We start from the raw sequence: 22,069 nt of genomic DNA, 5'->3' as shown, positions 1-22,069 counted from the left end.
AGTACCTAAGGAACATGTATTAGAAGCCATACTTTCCCTCTCCCCCTCCCAGCTTTTCTTTCCTCTGATGGGAATGGCAGGAAAAGGTATCCAGGGTATCAAAGACAATTTTTTAAAGACAAAACTCCACTTAAGACATTTTTGTTTTGATATCATTTGTTTTAAAAATTACTGAAATCAGGCTCTTGCATTTTTTTGCTTGGCAGGAAAAAAATTTAACAAAATACAGAGCGTCCAAATCAAAGGGAATTATCCTATGTAATGATCAAAACCAGTATAGTAATAATAATAAAAAACAATAATAATACCAAAAGTATAAATGTGCGTTTACTCTGAACAATCAACTAAGAAATAAAACAGAGCTTCAAGAAAGTCAAATATTTTAGGCTAATAACTTGAAATAGATCTCAAGAGATATGTATTTATCATTTTAAAAAATACATGTCATACCCTCATGTTTTTCACTTGTTTCAAAATGAAATATGAAGGTAATAATTACAATTAGCTGTTATTAAATTGGTTCCTGCTGAGTAGATTTAAAAACTCCCAACAGGTTATTAATGTGCATTTGGTACAACATATTTAAGCTATGGGTATCTAAAAATAATTTTTAAATATGCATGTATACTCTAATTTGAAACCTTCCAAGCCAGCATCTATGAAAACTACGCCCCTTATTTTAAAGGGAATCTTTTAAAACCTCCATCAAGCAAACCAGTCTTAACCCTCTCACTGAATTGGTGGTTAGTACACAATGGGTAACTTTTCTCTTTGTTCTGATTTCTGTCCCCCACCCAATAAAACTGTCTTCTTTTTGTTTTTTGTTTTTTGCGGTACGCGGGCCTCCCACTGCCGTGGCCTCTCCTGCCGCAGAGCACAGGCTCCGGACGCGCAGGCCCAGCGGCCATAGCTCACGGGCCCAGCCGCTCCGCGGCACGTGGGATCCTCCCGGACTGGAGCACGAACCCGCGTCCCCCGCATCGGCAGGCGGACTCCCAACCACTGCGCCACCAGAGAAGCCCAAAACTGTCTTCTTTTTTGTCACGAAATCCTCCAACTACCTAACCAGATATTTAATTCCTAAACTTTTTCTTGAAAAGAAAAAATGTTCATGCGCCTCGTAAAAACGTCAGACCTCTTTTCTGACTCGGCTCATAACTGTGTCTTTTAAACCATATCTCACCTTTAATGTATACCGCTCGGCGCCCGCGTGTTGGAAGCGTAAGAAAATGCCGTCTATGTACCTTTAAGAGCACAAGCTCGCTCACGCTGCCTGGCTTCTTGCCAAACTTGGAGGCAAAAGCAGGGGGATATTTGCAAGATATCTTCTGACAATTGTCGCTCCATCTTCCAGCACTACCACCACCACCATCTCTTCTCTAAAAAATGTGTAGAGTGGGTCAAGCACGCTCTCAGACCACCTCACCGTTCCTGGGGAAGCTGCTTTTGCCCCTCACCCGCTTCCTCTACCTCTGGCCCCTGGGGGAGGCCCTGAGGGTTTGGGTTTCACAAGTTCAGCCCGGTCTGCACCAGGGTCTCTGGGCAACTTTGCGCCCCCTGGGGCCCCCCGGCCGGGTCAAAGGAAGTTCAGCCCGTACTCTCCCCGTGCAGCAACCCGTAGTCTCAAATCGCAAGGTCTGAAGTTCCCTTGAGAAGAAGGGGCCGCCCAGCCATCTCCCGCGCGGCGAGTCAACGTGCTTTGGGGCGCTTGCAAGGCTGCGCTAAGAGCGCGGTCGGCCCTGGCATTGAGAGTTCGAGTCCCAGCCCTCCCGCTAAGGAGTAGCCGGCTTCTTGACTCTCCCAAATTTCGCGACCGTAGTCACCCCCGCAGCGCGAATTTAAGAAAGTCACTTGTTTTGTCACGGAGTCAATGAGGCGAACGTAGAAATCCCGCTGCGTCCTCATTCCTGGGGGAGGGGTGGGGCATAGGGGAACGAAGGAGAATTAAGTGAGAGAGGATCTGCAGGAAACAAAGACTGGGGCTCCGAGGCTGATGGAAGGCCGACTGTCCCAGAGAAGCACAGCCAGGACCCCCTTCCCCAGTTTCCGGACGAGGGCCTCTGGCCCAGCCCGAGCGCATTTGGAAGGCAGCTCCGCCCCCAAGCACAGCAGCTGGGAACTGGGCGGACCACCCCTCCGCCAGGGTTCTCTCCCTTCCCACGGCTGGAGTCCCTCTGCGTGCTCTTGGGAGCCACCAAGGCCCTGACCGCTCTCGCCCGCTGAACGCAAGGGACCTGGGCATGAAATCTATGCTAAGCCGAGGAACCCGGCCTTAGGACGGGGAAGAAGAAAGAAAGCGGCCCAGCGGGGCCGAGGCGCCACACCTGGGCCCAGGTACGCGCTCGCTAATGCGGCCGCCCTCGAGCCACTCAGGGCCTCCTCAGGTGAAGCCTCTTCGGGCGAAACTTAGGAGAGGCCGGTTTACCCCGAGGATGGCGGACGACTGAGCTTTGCTCCGGGTCCTCGTCCACCTGAAGCTTCCCGCGCCCCCCACCCTCGCCCGGAGCCCCGGGGTGCCGGCGCAGCCCCGACGGGAGCCTCAGCACTGCTGTGGGGGAGCTGGAGCCGGTGGTGAATCCCGTTATTGGTCTTTTCGCTGCTGGCGTCCTGGGTCGCAGCAGGAAGCAAAGACACTAGAGGCGCAGGAGGGAGGTCGGTGTGAGCTAGTGGACCGACTTCGAGGCAACTTTCCCCAAGCGGGGACCCCTGGCCTGGGAGCCAGACAGGCCCGGGAGCAGCAGAAATTGCGACCAACTGGGATCCCTCTGCCGCCCGGAGCCCCTTACTGCTCCAACTTTCCAAAAAACTCCGTGGGGTGCGCACGGGCGATCCCGTTCCTAGGGCCTGGGAGCTCGAGCCCGCGCCAGCAGAGGCAGGAGCTGCACGTGGTCGCGCGGTCGAGGGCGGATTCATCCCGGCGCCCTTGACTCTGGAGTGCGAAGCCGGCCTCGCCTCTCTCCATCTTTCGGGACTCAGCACGAACTTTTCTGGAGCAGAACCTCAGGAACGAGGAGCCCGCATTCGCCCGGAACGGGAAGCGGTTTGGGGGACCGCGAGTGGGGCGTGTTACAGATGCTTCACCTTCGCGGGGGAGCGCGCCTCCCGAGGCGCCTGGGCCTGCTCCCCGGCCGGGGGCGAGGGGCAGCGGCGCTGCACCCACTTACTTTTTCCTTCTCCACGAACCCCGCAAAGGCTGCCCCCTCGATCTCCGTGGGCTGGCCCTGTCTGTCGTAGAGGGCCAGGACGAAGCGGAAGAAGTTGGATTTCTGTAGATTGGAAGGTGGCTGCTTCTGAAAGTGAGCCCGGGCCAGACCCACCCCGCTGCAGCCAAAGACGCAGTTAGACGGCTCAGCGGGACAACACCCGCGACCCCTTGTCACCCCTTACACACGCGCGAACCCTCAAATACCTGCCTCCTCTGCCCCCAAGACGCCCCATGGGGCCCCTACACACACCCTCAGGCGCCCCGGGCCCAGCCGGCGACAGGACATGCGTGCTGTCTCCTGGCCATTCCTCCCCGCCGAGGACGTGCGCGCCCCCCGAGCCAGACGAAGAGGTGTGAAAGTTTTGTTTGGGTTTTGAGCAAGAGACAAAACGCTGTACGCGTTTACTCCGACCTGACGCGCACTGCGTGGGGAGGAAGAAAAGTAGCGGTGGATGAGGGGACATGCGATCGTGGAACAAAGCCGGTCGTTTACAACTTAGGGGGAGAGTGGGCATGGGAGTTGGTTCTCGACACCCCCTTGAATCTCCCGTGCGCAGGTGCGAATGGATGGGGAACAAGCTCAGCTCCTTGCTGCAGCAGCCATCCTCCGGGAAACCTCATGCGCCCCCTGCCGCCCCTGCCCAGCCTCGGGTGCCCGGCCTCGGGGAGCCGTCTGTCCCGTCCCCCCGCCCAGAAAAAAGCATGTGGAGACAAAGGATCTGCGGGTGGAACTCAGAGCAGTCAGGAGTGGTCGCTGTGGGAAAGGGAATTGGGGATTTTAAAAAAAGACCTGTCCTGACAAAGGTTCGCTGTTCCGCAGAAATCCTCACACCCTTTCCAGAAATCCTATGGATAAGGGCTGACGGTTGAGCGCGCCCTCCCGGGGGCTGGAGCCTGGGGCGCCGGGGGCACAGGGCGGCCACTGACAGCCCACCCTGGCCAACACAAGGGCGCGCACACACACACACGCGCGCGCACACACACACACACACACACACACCCTTTCGTTTCTAGCCCAGTTACCCAACTCACTCTCACTACCAACTACCCCCATTTTTATTATCATCGGGGATGGGAACAGTGTTGTGGACACTTGTCCCCAGCCCGGAGAAGATGAGGGTGATGTAATTAGTCATCTTCATTCTTCCCCTTCCACCCTCTCTGGGCCGGAGAGAGCACGGAGCCACTAGATCTCCCATTCCCCCAAGCCCAGCAGGTGGCCTAAAAAAAGAGGGGGGGCGACCATATATCTCACTTGGGACCAGGAGTCCCCAGAAAGGGTACTGAGGGTGCCCAGGAAAGTTCCCCCAGGTCCATCTCCAAAAGCAGTGCCTCTAGGCCATACAGCCTAGCATCCAGGAGCTGAGAGTGGCAGAGGGGCTAGAAGGGGCCATGGTCCTAGACGGTGGGGAAGACTTTTAGGAAACATCAGAATTAAAGTTAGGAGTTGCTGTTCTTCGGGTGGACCAAGAAAAACTGAAAGCTAAAGGGAGAGGGAGGGAGAACCAGAGAGGAGAAATAAGAGATGATTCTAGGGGGACATGGAAAGAGAAAAGGGGAGAAAAAGGAGTTAAGAGGAGGAAAAAGAGGAAAGAGAAAGAAAGAGTGAAGAAAGAAGAGGAAGGAAAGAAGGAAGAGGGAAAGAGAAGAAAGGGGGAAACAAAGGAAGTAAAGAAAGGAGGAAGAAAGGAAGGAAGGAAAAGGAGGAAGAAAAGAAGGGGGAAGTAAGGGAGGAAAGGAAGGAGAAGGAAAGTTTTTAAAGAAGGGGAAAAGGAAAGAAAGAAAGGAGGAAGGAAAAGAAGAACGAAGAGAGAGGAAGGAGGAAGAAAGAAATAGAGAAGAAAAGGCAAGGAAAAGAAAGAAAGAAAGAAAGAAAAAGAACAGAAAAAATAGGAAAGGAAAGGAAAAGGAAGGAAAGAAAGAAAAGACAGGGGCTTCCCTGGTTGCGCAGTGGTTGGGAGTCCGCCTGCCGCTGCAGGGGACGCGGGTTCGTGCCCCAGTCCGGGAAGATCCCACATGCCACGGAGCGGCTGGGCCCGTGAGCCATGGCCGCTGAGCCTGCGCGTCCGGAGCCTGTGCTCCGCAACGGGAGAGGCCACAACAGTGAGAGGCCCGTGTACCGCAAAAAAAAAAAAAAAAAAAAAAGAAAAGAAAAGACAGGTGGCCTGAAAAGAAACAGCAATCACACAAAAACACAGATATCCAACATCATACTGGTGAGATGCCTCTTCAGGCTTGAAACAAAATGAAAACAGTTACAGACCAGGCATAACCCGAAGGAAAAAAAAAAAAAAGGAGAGAGAAAAGGAAGGGAAAATCCAATAAAAAGACCAAAATTTAAAAAACAGAGATGTATGCTTGGCTGTTGGGGATTGTTTGGTTGGTTAATTTTTGGTTTGGGTGCTTTTCTTTTTCTTTTTCTTTTTGTAATGATCACAGGCCAGTGGAAGACAGGAGGGGCTGGAGTTTCCTCTTGTAGAGGTACCGTTCACTTGAAGAAGCAGGAAGAAAAAATAAACCAACCCTGATGGCAATTTAAGAAACAATAGACTCAACTCGTGCTGCCGGCTTTGCTACTTCAAGTGTCATTTTCCACTACCAGGCAAGTTTTTCCTCTCTCTCCCTTTTTTTGTTTTTTGTTTTCCTCCTTCTCTCCCAACCAAAGATGTTTCTTTCCTTTCAGTGCGTATAGATGAGGAGGACGCTGGTTGCCCCAGACAGATAAACCAGAGAGGGAGAGTGGGGTGGGGAAAGGGGGGGGGGTAGGGAAAGACAGAGAGGAAAGGAGAGGTGAGGGAGAGAGAGAGGCGGACCCTATTGAACGGAGATTCTGTTTTCTCTTTGCTAAAATAGAAGTGATTTGCAGGCTTTCCCTATGGAATCCAGTTTGACTCTCCGCGGAGCTAAACACAAGTACACTAACCCCAAGTGGAGGAGGCGGGGCCGCGTGGCAAGGGCCCGCCCCTTCATTTGCATTACGCCATCCTTCCGCCTCGCCTCAGCCAATCGCAGCGCAGAAGCCTGCCGGCTCTTAGCGCAGGGTCACCCTCCCTCGTTAACATCCCTCTATGGCTGGCGCAGGGAGCCGGCCAAAGTTCCTCTCAAAGTGGCGCGCGAAGGATCGCTTAGTACCCGTGTCCGAGCTGGAGAGGAGCGGGGCTGAGCTGGGCAGAGCCGGGCAGGAGAAGGGAGACAGAAGGAAGGGGAGGAGGATATTCTTCTCAGGGATTTGAGCTGGGGTCTGCATCCCGGCCATTGCAGTCAGCTAAGCATCCTCGCCGAGCCCTGAGCACGCTCGAGACGCACAGGCTGCGCCCTCCCAGGGTCGTGTCCTGCTCCGCTGTCCTGGGACGTCGGGCGCAAAAGTGGAGGAGACGGGAGAGCCCGGGCGGAAGAAGCAGGACGCGCATGCCAGGCGTCCACTTCTTCACTTTGAGGAGGGGTGGTGGTTGGAAAAATGGGTGGTGAGATCGGCGCTGGGAGCTCGCAGATGGCACTGCCGCCACGCTGGGAGGGTGGGGTGGACCCTGGGCCCCAACAAGCAAGGTGCCGTGGATCCCCAGGGAGTGGGGGACCCGCGCTCTGCCCCTAGTCAAGCCACTGAAACACCTCGCGCTCCGCCGCTAGCCTGGAGACCGCCGGCATTAGGCGCTGTCCTCACGTGCTCACTTCTCTGGACCATTCCGAGGGCTAGGTAAACCACCGTTTACCTAACGAATGCTCGCACTGCAGCTGTGCCAGGCTGCATTTTAAAATTTGCTCGGATTCAATCCACACCCCCTCATCCCTGTCCCCCAAACAGTTTTTTCCTTAGAGTAACTACCAAAGCAAAAACAACGTTTCTGATTAGTTATCTGGTGTAGAGTTTCTCTCTTCCTCATTTTGTTAAAATGGGGGGCTTGAACAAACCTTTTCCCCCAACTTCGGCCTCTGACACCTGTCAAGAAAGAGAGAGATGGGGAAGGAGGGAATGAAGGGAGGGAGAGAGGGAAGAAGGGAGGGAGGAAGGGAAGACGAAATGAACTCCTCCCTCAGACCTTTCAACTTACATGCTTGTGGCTGGCAAAGGAAATAGCTAGATGTTTCTGGGTAACGTGCCCCATCATTGTTTAGCAGGCTGTAACCTCTAATAAGCACATGGTGAACTTCTGTTTCATTGCCCTCAAAGGAACTCCCTGAATGCAGCCAAGTCTGCTAAGGGCTCCTTTGGGGAAATTGTCTGCCAGAAATCCAGGTCCCCTTTCTGCCAGCCTTTCTTGGCCCTTTGATTTAGGGAGCTCATGGGATCAATGATGGAAAAGTTCACATGCCCATGTTGAATGGAATGGAGACAGGCAGAAGTTAAACTTAGTACTCTTCACAGAGCAGGAAAGTGGGAGCCACTTCCAGGTTCATAAACTAGTTGAAAGACTGTATTTCAGGCCTGAGGATACATGGCTACTGTCTTCAACACTGCTTTATCTCTTGTGCACAAAGCCTGCCCAGTTTCATACCATTTAATTTGGACCACTTCATGTGCTGAGCTCTTCCTCCCTGGTACAGTAATTAATGCCATTTCCTCCCAGATGCTCTTGAAGAGATCTGTTGGTTCCATCAGGATCCCCACACCACCCACCAGAGTTCCTGGCACACAGTATGTGTTCATGAGAGGTATGTCGCTGGAAAAAGGATTATAGGTTTGTGAGGAGGGGAAAGGGGAAGCTGGACATGCTCCATCTCTACAGAATTTAAGTGCACAGTTGAATCTTGGCCTGCTGAAAATTTCGCAAAGCTCCAAGTTTAATCTCCAAGGCCCAAAGGGTCCCCAGAGCCCATCCCTTCCCCTTCCTGGACCATCCCCTTCCTTCTCTCAAGGGATCCTTCAGAGAAGGGGGACCAGGAAGCAGAGGCCACTCTCCTATCAAAGAGTCCCACGTAGCACTGGCATAAGACCAAGACCTCCCTCTCTTTAATTTCCTGTGCCTCCATTTCACTCTCCAGTAAACAGTGTTAAGACTCCCAAGTTGAGTCTGGTGAGGTACACACCCCAGTGATGGGGAACACACAATGGGACATCAGATCACTGCCAAAGGTGACAGAGAAAGGAGAGACACAGCCACTCTGAGGACCAGGATCAGTGAGAGTAACACAACAGATGGATTTCTAGGGGGTCAAGCAAATCTAGAAGCACTCTGCAAATGATGTGTTTGTGGAGGTGCCTGATGCTGCGTCATCCAAAAGAGAAACTGGCCCAGAGAAAGAAGCCTTCAGCAGCCCAATTACTGCCACAGAGCCAGTAATCTCCCGGAACTAAATAGGAGGAAGGCAACCTCCACATCCACCAGGCCACGGGAGGAAAAACAAATGGGGGCAGGTATGTTTTGCTACAGCCAAGTCCATTTCGCTATGCAGAGGCAGCAGATACTTCACCTGGGATGCTGAGTGTACTTTATTTTAATCAAGCAGAGTGTATTTGTAGTTTTTCTTCTGGGCATCCTTGTGCTTTCAACCTTGCTCGCTTACCCAGTAAGAACTGTTTAAGTAGGAAGGAAGTTAAAGAGAAGGTGGAAAAGAGACGAAGAGGGTGATAGAAAATGGGGAACAACACCCAGGCCACCAGAATGGTACCTTTTTGTGGATTTCCTCTGGTGAATAATGAACTAGCACTGGCAGTTTGAAACTTCGAAAAATCCCTTAAATGCTTTTCAGTCTTCCCTCATGTAAGGTTTGCACCACCTGCAGAAAGCAAAACGTGTGTGTACAGGGGTGACTATAAAGTATGTACTGAGACTGTCTTCATCCTTTTTACATTATAGTCACATCCTCTGTGGAGAGACAAACTTGTACATTTAGCATTGCCCATGCTTTATAGCATATCTGTGATATGACTTTAGGATAACCTATAACGGTAATCACTTATAAGGTAAACCCTGCTTATCAGCTTAATCAAATGGGGAAAGGAGGAATTTTGTTAGAAATGCAGATTTCCAGGCCTTGTCTAGACCTACAGAATTAGGGAGGAAGAAAGTGAGGGGTAAAGAACATGTATATGAGGAAAATATACAGCAGAATGGGATTATATGTGGAAGGAGCAATTGGAAGCGCTTGATATTTCCCCTGGAGTGAAGACTCGCTTGGGGCTTCTCAGAGTTTCTTCCGCCTGGCGGTGGGTGCGCTTCAGCATCCACCCACTTCCTCTCCGTTGCTCCAGACAGCAGACAAGGCTGCCCAGCCTTCGGGGTCTCCCCGCCCTGGGAGCAACTCAGGCCCTGTGCGCAAGCCCTTCTCCCCACCCCGACCTTGGAAACCATCTCACTCCTGGCTATTCCAACCCTCTTACGTCACAAAGAGATCAATTCCGTTTCCTGAAGAGCATCAGTCGCCGCGGTAACTTCCGGGAAGTGCAAATGGAAACACACCCGCTCCCCAAAAGAGCGGAGACAAGATAAACACCGCCCAGCTAAGACTAGGGGGACGTCCCAGGGAAAGAGGGAATCTTCTCCGCGAGTCCGCCCCCAGGAGGCCAGACTTGGGAGCTGTCATTCAGAAAATTCCCTCGTTTCGGTCCCCCTTAGGGAGACACGCTCCCAGAAAGGCCGCCTGTTGGGGAAATGCCCCTTGCCTTTTGCCACTAGCCAGAGACCAGAGTGAAACCGGAGGAAAGATGCCTCCTCCAAAGCTGGGAAGAAGGGAAAAGGGAAAGACGGGGTGATGAAGGCCAAAGGTGCGAAGTCCTCCCGCACGCGGCCGGCTCCGAAGGCGGCCCTGCATGGCCTAGAGTCCCGGGCAGGGTTGGACAGAGGCCAAGGCACTGCCCCAGAGAGGAGAGAGATAGGTGGGTGGAGGGTGGTGGCCCGGGGCCCTGGGAAAGAGAGGACCTGTGTGGGACGTGGTTCTGCAGCGATCCCTGAGCAGCACCCAGATGCTGACAGGGGTGGTCAAACAACGGATCCCGGTCGCCCGTGGCAAATCCCTGCCCCTCCCTTCCTAATGACACTACCCGCTGCCCTGGCCACGGTTCCAGCGGAAATCGTCTGCCCTCCGTCCTTGCTCTCAGTCCTCTCTGGCAAGTGGCAAAGGGAAGGGCGCATTTCCCTGTACCATGAACCCTGATTCCGACACCCAGTGCTGCAGAGAAGCCCCAGCTTGCTCGTCCAGTCTGGCTGATACTTCCAGACCCTGGGAGCGTGCCTCTTCCCACAGCACGGACAGGGAAACTGAGGCCTAGAGAGGGACAAAGTCACCCACAGAGAGCTAGGAGGTAGAAGTCAGGCAAATAACACCGCTGGGGCTCTGGCTTGGGAGCGCTTAGTCTGCCTGGGACGAGGGCTTGAGGCCAGGGGTTCTAATGAACTTTTCCCGGATCGAGCCTGCAGACTCTCGGGTTTCCTCTGGGATGGTCCCCAGATAAGAATAGATCCCATTTGTTGGAGGTTTTATGGGCATAAACTCACTGAATTCCCACAACAGACAAACAAGGTAGGTAAGTTCACCCCTATTTTACAGGTGAGAAAACTGACGCTCTGTGATTAAAATGAAACTTGCCCACAGCTGCATTGCTAATAAACTCGCCGAGCCGAAATTTCTCCAGAGCCTATATATGCTGTGAACCTTGGATCCAAACCACTCACCCAGCTTCGGTGCTCATCTCCCGCATTCGCCTTGGTGCTTGCCCCCCATGGCTCGAAGATCCTTTTAGCTCTTGGGCCTGTAGTTATCCTGGATGACAAAGGAGCATGGGTGCAAGTTGTCCCCCCGAAGGCAGGCAGCAGAGAGTAGAGAGGAGGGTAAATGGTTCTGAAAAGCCATAATACGCGGACTGCATGCGCATTGCAGTGGTCGGATACAGATGCCTGCGTCTCTTGGGGCCGGCAGTGGCAGGGCGCGCTAGGGCGCCAGCTATATCCCTGCCTCTGCCACATTTGTTATGTGACCTCCAGTTAGCCGCTTCTCCCCAGCCCTAGCTGAAATTTTAGAGCTCCAGGCGCATGCAAAGTTGCCTAATTGAAATAGACTAAATAAAAGACTGTGGGGAAGACCGGGACGCCCATCAGAGGGTAAAAATCTGGACACCTGCGGATGTGCTTTAATGGAGGAAGGCCACATGGCCTTGGAATGACCATAGCTAAAAGCTGAAGTTACTCTGTGCAGAGACAACACAGTTAGGGGCACTGCCAGAAAGGTCCGAGTCCAAGGCTGCCCCAGGGCGCGACCTTACCCCTCCCCGGACCCTTCCACACAGTCCTCCAGCTGGTGGGATTGGAATTGATCAGGCTGCTTGATTCTGGAGTCTGAATGGCCCTCTCTCCCCGCACGGAAGGAGACTCCAGGGTGGGAGAACAGGGTTGCCGGGCTGTTTGGAAATTAACATCCCTTCAGTAGTGCAGATCCGAAAGAAGGAAATTGAGGCCTCTGAGGATTTGGAGCGGAAGGGAAGGAAAAGGCCTGTTTGCTTAGAGGAAAGTAGAAGGGAGGAGGAGTTTAGCAGACAAGCCCGAGATGTCGCAGTCACAAAAAGTTCTTGAGTGTGTTTTCTTTAAGGTGCAATTCACTGGGTGTTTACGCACCGCTCCGCGCTTGGAGGTCTTTGCTGGATGTGTGTGATGTGAGTGTGCAAGTATGTTTGTACAAACGAAGAGTGGCTGTATATCGTGGGTCTGTGGAATACGACTCTGTGGCATTGAGTGACTTCGCGCACTTGGGTGCATGTGTGCACGTGTGCTTGAGGAGGATTGTTGCACACAAAAGTGAGTACATGAGTGCATGTGTATAGTGTGTGCATGTGTCACGTGTAGACATTCCTCCTTTATGTGAGCGGGTGTGCATGTAATGTGTGTGCAAAAGCATGGTACCTGTGTCTGAGCCTGAGCTTATATGTGATTCGTGTGTCCATATGTGCATGTGAAATCCAGCAAAGTAGTCCCCCAAAGATCTCAGGTCCAGTCAAAGGAAAGGTGCAGACAGGCTGCGGACTGAGCGCCCCATGGCAGGTGTGGAAACTGTGGATCCTTTGACCTGCAGGTAGCAGGAGGTCGCCCACGGGGCGCAGGTGCCGCCCAGAGGCTACAGGTTAGAGCCAAGCTCGGCTCCAGGCGGGCGAGGCAGGTTCCACCGGCATCCGCAAATTATGCGGAATGCGCACGCACTGATCCCTGGTGGACAGTTCCGCACTCTCAATTGTTCCTCGCGCACAGTTTCTGATTATTGATGCCGTGTGTCCTAGAAGAGACTGCTTCGGGTTATCTGCATATTTATTATCTTTATCACCATCATTATTTGGTGGCTGTATGAAGATGGTGCCAAGCCCACCAAGACCGCCATGCCCCACCTCCCCGAGGCTGCCCTGGACGCGCAGTGACCCGCGGGTGCCCGAATCTTCCCTTTACTTGGAGCCACAGCGCCACCTCGCGACCACACTGCCTCCCTCCCATCACTGCCGCCCAAGGCAGAGCCTTTCTTGGTCCAGACCACCCAAGTTCCCATTCTTGGCTTTCCATTCGCTTTTCATGGGAGAAGAGTAGATGTTAAGGAATTCGGTAATGGGGTAAAAAATGGAGAAGGAAAAAATAAGGGCAATTAAAAGTAAAAGACTGGAGGAGAGGAGAAATAGTAAGAAGGAGAATGAAGATAAGGAATCATTGACAAACAAAAGGTGGAAATAGAAAGTAAGTCAATGTGGATCAGGGAGATAAGGAAGACTTGAAGAAAGGCTGCTAGTTCAGGCAGAATGGGGAGAACAAATAAGGAAAGGCAATTCTTACATGACGGTGAAGATGCCATTGTAGGTGTTAGGTTCTGGCTTAGGCACACTGTGGAGCTTCTGATTTGGGCTGAGACCAACACATGACAACGTCTCATTTTTTCAGGTACAGAGCTCACATATGCTGATGTTTGTGGTGGCATTCTGTTATGGCTGCTTCTTTTCTGGGATATATTTTATACCAGGAATACCTTTTGATAATGAATACTGAGTCAAAGGTAAAAGAACTGTCTCAGATGGCCTTGGTTGCTGAGATATGTTAACTCCAAGGTCCACAAGCTGAACTGTGATTGTGTCAGGTTTGGTTGTGAAAGTGTTACCTCAGGGTGTTTTGGAGGGGGAGCTGTAGTCTGCTGTAGGGATGTAGAATGTCCAGCCTCCACAGTGGGTTCTGGAGTTGTGGTTTGCTCTAGGTCCACATGATGAACTGTGACGCTGGATGATGTTGAATACAGACCTTGATGCTTGCTTGGAGTTGGAACTGTCATCTCCTGCTGGAATGGAGATTGTACTACAGCGTCCTGAGGTGCCTCTTGAGGCTGAGTAGGGGTCTTCTGCGTGATTGGAGAAGGTAGAGTCTCCGTATTGGATCCTGTAGTAATGGTAAGCTCCACATCCATAGGTTGAATTGTGACTTGAGTCAGGTTTGTCTGTGCAAGTGTCAACAGTTCACCTGACTCAGCAGGTAGAAAGTAGCTGTTTGGCCCCTCTGAAGGAATGCAATAGCCTCCTTCACTGCCCCTTGTCTACGTCCCCTTACCTCCTTTTCTGAAGAGGTTAGTGGTTTGCGGCTTCCCTCTTAGGGTTAGCTACAAAGGCTGGGAAGTGAATGGAGAGGAAGATTCAACAGGTAACTTCTTCCTGCTGCCGGGAAGGCCACGCCCCTAAATTATAACCACGCCTCTTTTGGGAGACTGTCGGGGTGGTTCCGGACCAGCCCGGCCTCCACTCACAGTTCAGTCACTCCTTTCGCTCTGCGGAGATCTCGCGGCTATCCTGTGAGTTGTAGTTTGTCTTCAAAGCTACCAGGGCGTTGGGGCCACGCTCCCACCTCCTTTCCCATTCCCTTGTAGTAGTGCCTGATGGAAGTTGTAGTTTCTATAGAGATAAACTATTCTGTGTCTTTACAAGGTCAGGTCAACCGCACAAACACTCCTTGGGGTTAGAACAGAGGCCTAATAGGACGGATCTGAATAACAATAATGAGGGGCATACACTAGGGCATGCGGAGAAATAGGGGACTCTACATCTCACTTGGGAGTAGAGGCGCCCTGGTCATTTTAATCTAGTAGGGTTCTTGCATGCAATTACAACTTCAGATAGAGATGAGATTGCAAGCCTAGAAAGGTTGCACATGACTTGCCCAAGGTCGGAGCTGAGCCAGAGAGGTGTTGGAAATGGGCTCTCCAGCTGGGACGTATCTCCTTGGAATCGGTGGTGGTAACGTTAGACAAGAACACGCCGATAGTGTGCATGTAGTGACCCAGGGATGGACATCTGACTCAGGGCAGGGACATATTAGTGTTGCCCACCTCAGACACACAAGTGGTGGCAGGGAAAACACTTTGGAATGTCGCAGCTTATGTGTGTATACAGAAGAGTTATCAGGACTGAAAATCAAGTCCAGAGGAAACCCCAGCTGGGCTAGGGCAGGGCAATGAAAAATTATCAGCAGAAGGAAATGGCTTTCAGCAAACAGTGCTATCATGGACACAGCTTAAGTCCAGGATGAAACTAGGAGCCAGAATAATAGGACAGAAACATAGGACACCAGAGACACGCTCACAGATTAGACCAATGCATACTGGACCAGGAATTCTTACATTCCTTATTCCCAGGGTTCTGTCTCCACAGTGAACTAGGCCTAAGTCCATGGGCAAGAAAATTAAGTGCAGACACCTCGAAAAAATTAGAGGCCTATGAAGGAGGGGACCCTCAGAATCCAGGCCTCAATTTGGGGAGCCTACAACACAAGGTTTCCTAGTCCCTGACAAAGAGAGGACTTCTCCCTCAGTAACCGAGAGCCCCAAACACAGCCCAGAACGGGGGAGGCAAGTTTCCATACATCTGATCATGACCCAAGAGACCAGATGAGGAAAACTGAAGCCTGGGCTCTTTCTCACAGGCTGGGGAAATCAGGCATTGGGTGTCCATCCCTACATCTTATCTTCTCCCCAGAGGGTGGCTTCTGAGCCACCCTAAAACGAACTAAGTTTTCTGCACTCTGGGGGAGCTTTAAGATGCTTGGGGGTGTGTGACAGGGAAAGGAAAATTGCTCTAAACTCTAAAGCACTGCTCTGCAATAGCATTTTCCATGATGATGGAAATGTTATAAATCTGTGCCATCCAATGCAGTAGCCACTAGCTCCATGTGGCTACTGAGCACTTAGAAGATCATGGCACTGAGGACCAGAATTTTCTGTTTTGTTTCTGTCTAAGCCATGAAGCTTGTGGGGTCTGATTTCCCCGACCAGCGATTGAACCCCAGCTACAGCAGTGAAAGCGCCAAGTCTCAACAACTGGACTGCCAGAGAACAGAATTGGATGCCAGGGAAATTCTGTTCCCTGAGGAAGAGAATTTTTAAACTTTAACTTAATTTTTAATAGAATTAATTTTCCTCAATTTTAATTAATTTACATTCTAATAGGCATTTGGATAGTGGCTTCTGTAATTGACAATGCAGCTCTAGGGCCTTGGGGATAACGGATTTAGCTAGACAGCGATGGAGGGAAAGCAGGGATAGTTTAGGACCTCATCAGGACCAGTGTGATCGGGCTGGGTTGAATGTCCTCAAACAACCACAGAAGAATTCTCTTGTCTCTTTATTTCTCATGCTTATCTGTTCCCTCTTTTTCTAAGTTTCTTATCACACTCTGATATCCCCACTCCTTGATGGTCTCCAGTTAGTTGTTGGATGTCTCTTGATGAAGGCGCCTGAGAGACAGAGCTTCGCACTTGTCCCTGCCTGCTCTGTCTCTGGCGGGAGTCAAAGATCACACGCCCAGGCCGCATACCTGATAGTTGTGGCAGGCTGGAGGAACTGTATCCATGGGGTGGTACACCTAGTCTTGGCTGCCTGCTTGCTGCGAGGAGGTTAGCAGGTCATTGTAGGCCCCCTGAGCCTTGGCAGAGCAGGAGTTGTGACTGGGTGGGACAGAAGTCCATGGTATGTGCTGCCCTTCATCCTGCTTTCGAGGAACTGCCTCAGATATAAATGACTTTTGGGTCTGATGTGGGCCCGAAACATGGACAGAGTCAGTTCTTAGAGGGTTCTTGTGTAGGCCAGGATCTCGATTAATTCCTGAGTACTTGTGGAAGTTAGGGTCATGGATATGGTCTGAGCTCCTGTAAATTCCACCACCTTGGGTAAGGCCACATCTCCTTTTGACTTCAGTGGCTTGGGAAACACCTGGATTCTTATGGAGGTCAGAATCTTGAGTAAAGACTTGGCTCCTGCAGACTCCAGAATCTTGGGTCAGACCTGGATTCTTGTAGTCTCCTGAGTCTAGGGTAAGGCTTGAGCCCTTATGGAGGCGAGGGGTTTGCACAAGGCCTAGGCTCTTATGGAGACCACATTTCTGGCAAAGGACTGAGCTCTTGTTGACTGCAGAGTCTTGGGCAAGATATGGACTCTTCTGTGTCCCAGAATCTTGGGTAAAGTCTGGACTCCTAGAGACTGCTGAATCTTGGGCATTACCTGTACTCTTGTCACGTCCAGAATCTTGAAAAGGGCGTGGACTATGATGGAAGCGAGTTTTTTCAGAAAGCCCTCGACTTCTATAGAGTACAGTTTCTTGGTTTCGTTCTAGATTCCTATAGACTCCAGAATCATGCATAAAGGCTGAGCTCCTCTGAAAGTAAGAACTTTGGAGAAATGATGTGTTCTTGTGGAGGTCAGAGGGTTGGATGATATATAGCCTTTTAAAGAAACGTCCATGCAGAGTAGAACCTAAGATCTTCTGGGAGCTAGAATCTTGGGTAATGACTGGATTCTTCTGAAGGTCAGAGTCTTGGGAAAGGCTTGGATTCTTGCAGAGGTAAGCGTCTTCGGTAAGGCTTCGAAGTTCGTGGAGGCGTGGATCTTGAGCAAGGCCTGGATTCTTGGGGAGGCCTGTGTCTCCAGTAAGGCCCTGGTTCTTGTGGAAGCCCGGATTTGGAGTAAGGCCTTCATTTCTGGAAACTCTACAGCCTTTAGAAGCTCCTGGGGTCCTTTGGAAGACAGAGCCTTGGTTGAGGCCTAGACTCTCATGAATTTCATGGGTTTGGGGATTGTTTGGGGTTTGAGAAATACTGGATAACTGGGGAGGGATTGGGCCCTGGGGAGAGAGGACAGACTGAGGAGACTTGGAGGTTGGGGGAAATGTGGGGGTTTGTATTAAGGTGGAGGGCTTCTGGTGGTTGCTGTGTTGATGAAGGACAAAGGAACTGCGAGAAACAAGAGGCAGAGAAAGAGTGTGTGGGGGAGGAATGGGGCATGGTGAGCTCTGGGCACCCGTCGGAGAATGGAAGCAAGGTTGAAAAGGTGTAGCATCATTGGAGTACACCAGGAATTTGGGGTAGACGGGAGTCTGGGCATCCGTGTTTCTCTTCTCAGAACTGCAAGGATGGAAGCTACAGTAAGCGAAGGTCTTGGACTGTACAAATTTGTCTTTGGCATCATTTGAGATCTTCCATTCCATATTCCCCAACTCCACATAACCCAGTATGGATCCTGTGGAGGGCTTGGCACTGTCCCCACTACATTGCTTCAGTGTTTGCTCAGCTGTACCAGAGCTCACCAGACCATGCCCCTCTTGGGGCCTGGAGAGGGTACCCAAGTCATTTCTGGAGTACCCAGAGTTCTGAGGGGGACACACATGGAATAAGTTCTGCTTTATGCTGCGGGCATCGTAGACCACATGGCCAGAGGAGAGGACTTGGCTGAAGGCAGACAATGTAGAGGGAATAGAATGTAGCATGGGGGTATGGGTGTTGGAAGGGACTGGAGTGGTCGTCAGGGCCATGACCAGTGCTGGGACAGAGGTTGTGGCAGAGATCGGGACAGGGGCTGGTGTAGGGTCTAGGGCAGGAGTAGTAGCAGGGGCAGAAGTTGGGGGAGGGACCAGAGTGTTGGCATGGGTATAGGTCAGATGAGCATGGGTCAGGGTGCAGAGAGAAGTGTGGCCCAGGGAATGGGCTGAGGCATGTGAGGGGGCCTGGGCTTGGGCCTGGGCTGGGGTATAGGCTGAGGTGTGCTCAGGGCCATGGACCTGGGCAGGGCTGAGCTCAGGGTTGAGGGCTGGGGAGGGTGTCTGGACCTGGGCAATAGTGTGCTCAGGGGGTTGTAATGTGAAGCAAGTCTGGGCCTGAGGTTGGGCGTGCACAGAGGGGTGCTTGTAGGAGAAGTTCTGGGCCTTGGCAGGAGAATGTGCAGGGAGCTGAACTGGGGGGCAGGTCTGGACCCGGGCTTTGGCCTGGGCTGTGTCATAGTCTGGGGTCTTAACCTTGGTCTTTGGGGCAGGCGCATTGGAACCATGTCCCCCTTGCTTATCCTGCGGAGCTTGGAAGATGTCTCTCACCTGGAGTTAAAGGTGGCTTGGGACTTTAAGGCTGTGACCGCAGGGGCCTTCCGAGCTCCCAATACCCCTTCCTTCCACAGTCCCCGTGGAGCCTCCTTGGAAGCCCAAGCCGTCCGCACTGAGGAGGCATCCAGCAGCCCTTAGAAGCCGTCTCATTATCTCTTTCTGGTATCCAGCAGTCAAGGTGTTTTGGGTGCCTGAGCCAGAAGCTTGGGTGATGGCGGAACCAGGGACAAACTCTTGAACACAGGTTCTTTGGATCCACGGGGCAGTGCATGCACATGCGATGTCTGCCTACACAGCTGGCTTGCTTGTCTGCAGGGAAAAGTGAATTGGGACAGGGCCTGGGTTCCTGAGGGCCTGAGAATCAAGTCAGGGATAGAAGAAAGGTGACAGGCCCATATCCCCTGAGCCAACGCTGGCGCCCACTCACCTTTGGGGAAAATACGATTGAAACGTGCCCGCAAGAATCTCTTCAGATGCATCCAGAGATGAGGGAAGCAGGGGAGGGGGGAGGACGGGATCCGGGTGAACCCTGAAATCCAACCCTTGTCCGGCCTCACCCGAGAAGCCCTCCCACCTCCGACCCTTTACAACTCCAGTGCTTCCCCTAACCCACTGCCCAGATCCTGCCCTCACCATAGTCACCGCATTAATCCCCAAGTTGAGCAAGATGAAGCTGAAAAGGATCAGAAGAATTGAACCTCCTAGGTCCTGCCATTTCCGGGGGTGGTGCCAGAGCACGTCTGGGGTAGGTAATGGGATTGCTCAGCCATGGCTGGTGGTCCCAGGACAGCCTGGGTCCCCTGGCCTCCATATATATACTGGGAGACAGACTGGGTCATAATGGGGCAGGTGGTGGCGTCACAGTGAGGGAGGGGGACGAAAAGGTGGGCCAGGCGTGGCATTCCCTGGTTACCCAAGTGAGGTAAGCTGAGACTGGACAGCCAAACAGGGAACGGATTCCGGCACACCTCCCCTCGAGCTGTCAAACATTCGCTCACCGCCCACTGACTCACTTGTTCAAATGTCACATTCCATCTCTTGGCCCCTCCTGAGACTAAAAAGACCTTGGCCTCAGAGCCCTGCGGAAGGCCTGGCTGGAGTCCAGAGCCTCAGCCTTCTTCATGCCCTTCACTGGCTGTGGAGCTGGACCTGCCCAGATGTGGAACCTCTCAGTTTGGAAGCAGCTTCTTGTATGAGGCTCTTTGGGGACAGGGACAGCTGAGACACAGAGGAGGTGCCAAGAGACCAGTGGTTTGGAGACTGCAGCTGCAGATCTACTTAGTGCATGGTATCGGACCAGGAGGGGCCTGCTGGCAGGACTGTGGCCACTAAACCAAGGGGACCCTCAGGCCCAGAAGGGGACACTGGCTTCTTATTGCAGGAAGCCAAAGGCAGGGACCCAAGCTGGCAGAAGGAGTGGCGCTTCCAAGCCACAGACCGCCAATGTTTTCTGGACCATGGCGCTCTTTATTCCTCTCTCCATGCCCTGCCGCTCCCCACCCGCCCCCATTAGCTGCTGGCCAGTTCATTTTCCCAGTCTGGCTTCCGTGCAGAGAGGGCCTCGAGGCCGAGGTGGAAGGTAGCAGCGAGTTGGCCCGCGCTTGGCATCCTGCACTTGGCGCTTCAACTCCAGGCTGTCATACACCTGGTAGTTGGCATTTCCCCCTGGGTTCCGGCTGAGTGGCATGAAGGTTGGCATGGGTGGAGGGCGTTCGGTAGCCTGGACATCGGGCAGAGTCTGGGAGGGGTGGAGGAGCAGCGCTGAGCTGGGATCCGAGGCCCGCTGGTAGGGGCCTCAGCCAGCACCGTGAAGGAGGCGGAGTCGGCCAGAGGGTGCCGCACAGGCAGCATCTCTGCCCATTCGGCCGCCCAGCGCCGCACCTCGTGGGGATTCCGGGAGTAGTTCAAGTGTCCCGTGGAGTGGCGCGGGCTGTGGTTGGGCTGGCTGTGAGCACAGCTGTGGAGGCTCCGTCCGTGGGCCGGTGGGGAGTTGCGCTGCCATGCTTCGGGCCGGTAGCCCTGAGGCACCAGAGCTGATGGAGGCTCAGAGCCCTCCAGACCACGCCGCCGCTGATCCCAGGAGTCATACGGGAGATGGCCCCCTGAGGGGTAAGTTCTGTGCCCCCCAGGGACCCACGAGCTCTTAGGGGGCAGCCGTCGGGTAAGTGATGGAGACGAGGTCCACTGGTCAGCATCCACATTGCCCCAGATGCGGGATGGCGAGCAAGGGGCCCCGAAGGACTGCAGCCCTAGCTCAGACTTGGCCTCCACACACTTGGGCATGCGGTGCAGCTCGGGCCACGGGTAGAGACAGGCTGGTGGCTGGATGGCCAGGATCCCACCCTGTCGACCCCAGAGGCCCACGTTGGAGGGCAGACCCATCTGCTGGTAGAGCCCTCCCCAGCACCCCCACGGGTACTTGGGTTGTGGGAAGGAAAGTTGGTCCTCCTCCTCCAGGTAGGAGTCCGGGTCCTCCCAGTTAAAGGAGGGCATCGGAGGCAGCTGTGACATCCCGTGGAGGCGATGTGGCCTACGGAAGCCTGAGCAGCTGGAGGGGAATTTTCTAAATTCTTGGGCCTCCCCTGGTGGCTTCAGGGGTGGCGGCTGCAGCTGCGGCTACGGTTGCGGAGATGGTGGTAGGAGGACGAGGAGTAGCAAGTGGGCCGGGCCATTCTCACTTCCACAGGGTCCAGGGTGCAGTGGATGTGGATGTCTTGGGCCTTGGCTGGAGGATGTTTGGAGGAACTTTCACAAGCCTGTGAGGTTTCATCTGTGGGAGGCGAGAGTCCGTGAGGGCAGGGCAACTGTCAGAAGATTTCAGGGTTGGGATCCTGGGAGCCTGGGTTTCTAGGGCCCTGGGAATGGCGAGGCGGGGTGCCCCCTAGCTGTCTTCTATAGTTACTTTTCTGAATAATACAATACATGGTCTTGTCTAAGGCATTCTGGAGCCCATGCCATATCTGGTGTGGGGTGAGGTGGAGTGGGTGAAAATGAAGGCCAGGCTCTCTACCCTCACCACCACTCCCAGCCAAGACCGTTCCTGCAGACGGAGGTGCAGGCTGCAGCTGGTTCCCACCCTCAGCCATCTTCACCCCTACTGGTGATCCCCAACCATCGCTGACCATAGTTGCCATGCTGATCCCAATGCTGACAAGAATGACAAGGCCCAGCAACAGGAGTAGGAAGTCCTCCGCATTCTGGGTACTTTCTTGGTATTGATGGCAGCACCCCAGGTTGTCATACCAGAGCTGGTGTTCCATGGTGGGCGGGTCCTAGGGCCGCCTGAGCCGTGGGACGCCCCACCCCCCCCAACCCCACCGGCCCTGACCCACACTGCACTCATGCCAGGACCTGGGGACACCCACCAACAGGTGAGGGAGCATGGTCATAATGAGGCCCATTGCAGGGAGTCACAATGCGGAGTTGTCCAATCTTTCATCCACTCAGCTGGTCCTTTAGGTGGCCGTCTCTGCCCTCGGCTCCCACTACATGGAGCCTAGTCCCCAGAGTTCAGTCTGTCCTTCTGTCTCCATGGGGCCTTGCTTAACTTGATTTGCAAG

The 22,069-nt window shown here is 53.2% G+C and overlaps 1 protein-coding gene and 1 pseudogene across 2 annotated transcripts in view; both read right to left on the bottom strand.

The window, feature by feature from the left end:
* Nucleotides 1-22,069, bottom strand: part of LOC307067914 (RAD52 motif-containing protein 1-like) — a gene marked incomplete at both ends in the record, with an annotated part of 285,114 nt that overhangs the window by 142,171 nt on the left and 120,874 nt on the right. The gene's annotated exons all lie outside the window — the stretch shown is intronic.
* Nucleotides 1,690-21,892, bottom strand: LOC307067446 (uncharacterized protein SPEM2-like; annotated as a pseudogene). The gene is made up of 8 exons: nt 21,875-21,892; nt 21,632-21,781; nt 21,412-21,469; nt 20,010-21,279; nt 3,082-3,321; nt 2,787-2,987; nt 2,426-2,607; nt 1,690-1,907 (listed from the first exon to the last, which is right to left on the bottom strand). The product of its transcript is annotated as an uncharacterized protein SPEM2-like (transcript).

Source organism: Hyperoodon ampullatus, assembly GCF_949752795.1.
Source record: "Hyperoodon ampullatus genome assembly, chromosome: 19".
In the NCBI taxonomy this organism is placed as follows: domain Eukaryota; kingdom Metazoa; phylum Chordata; class Mammalia; order Artiodactyla; family Ziphiidae; genus Hyperoodon; species Hyperoodon ampullatus.
This window is presented reverse-complemented; position numbering and strand designations above follow the sequence as displayed.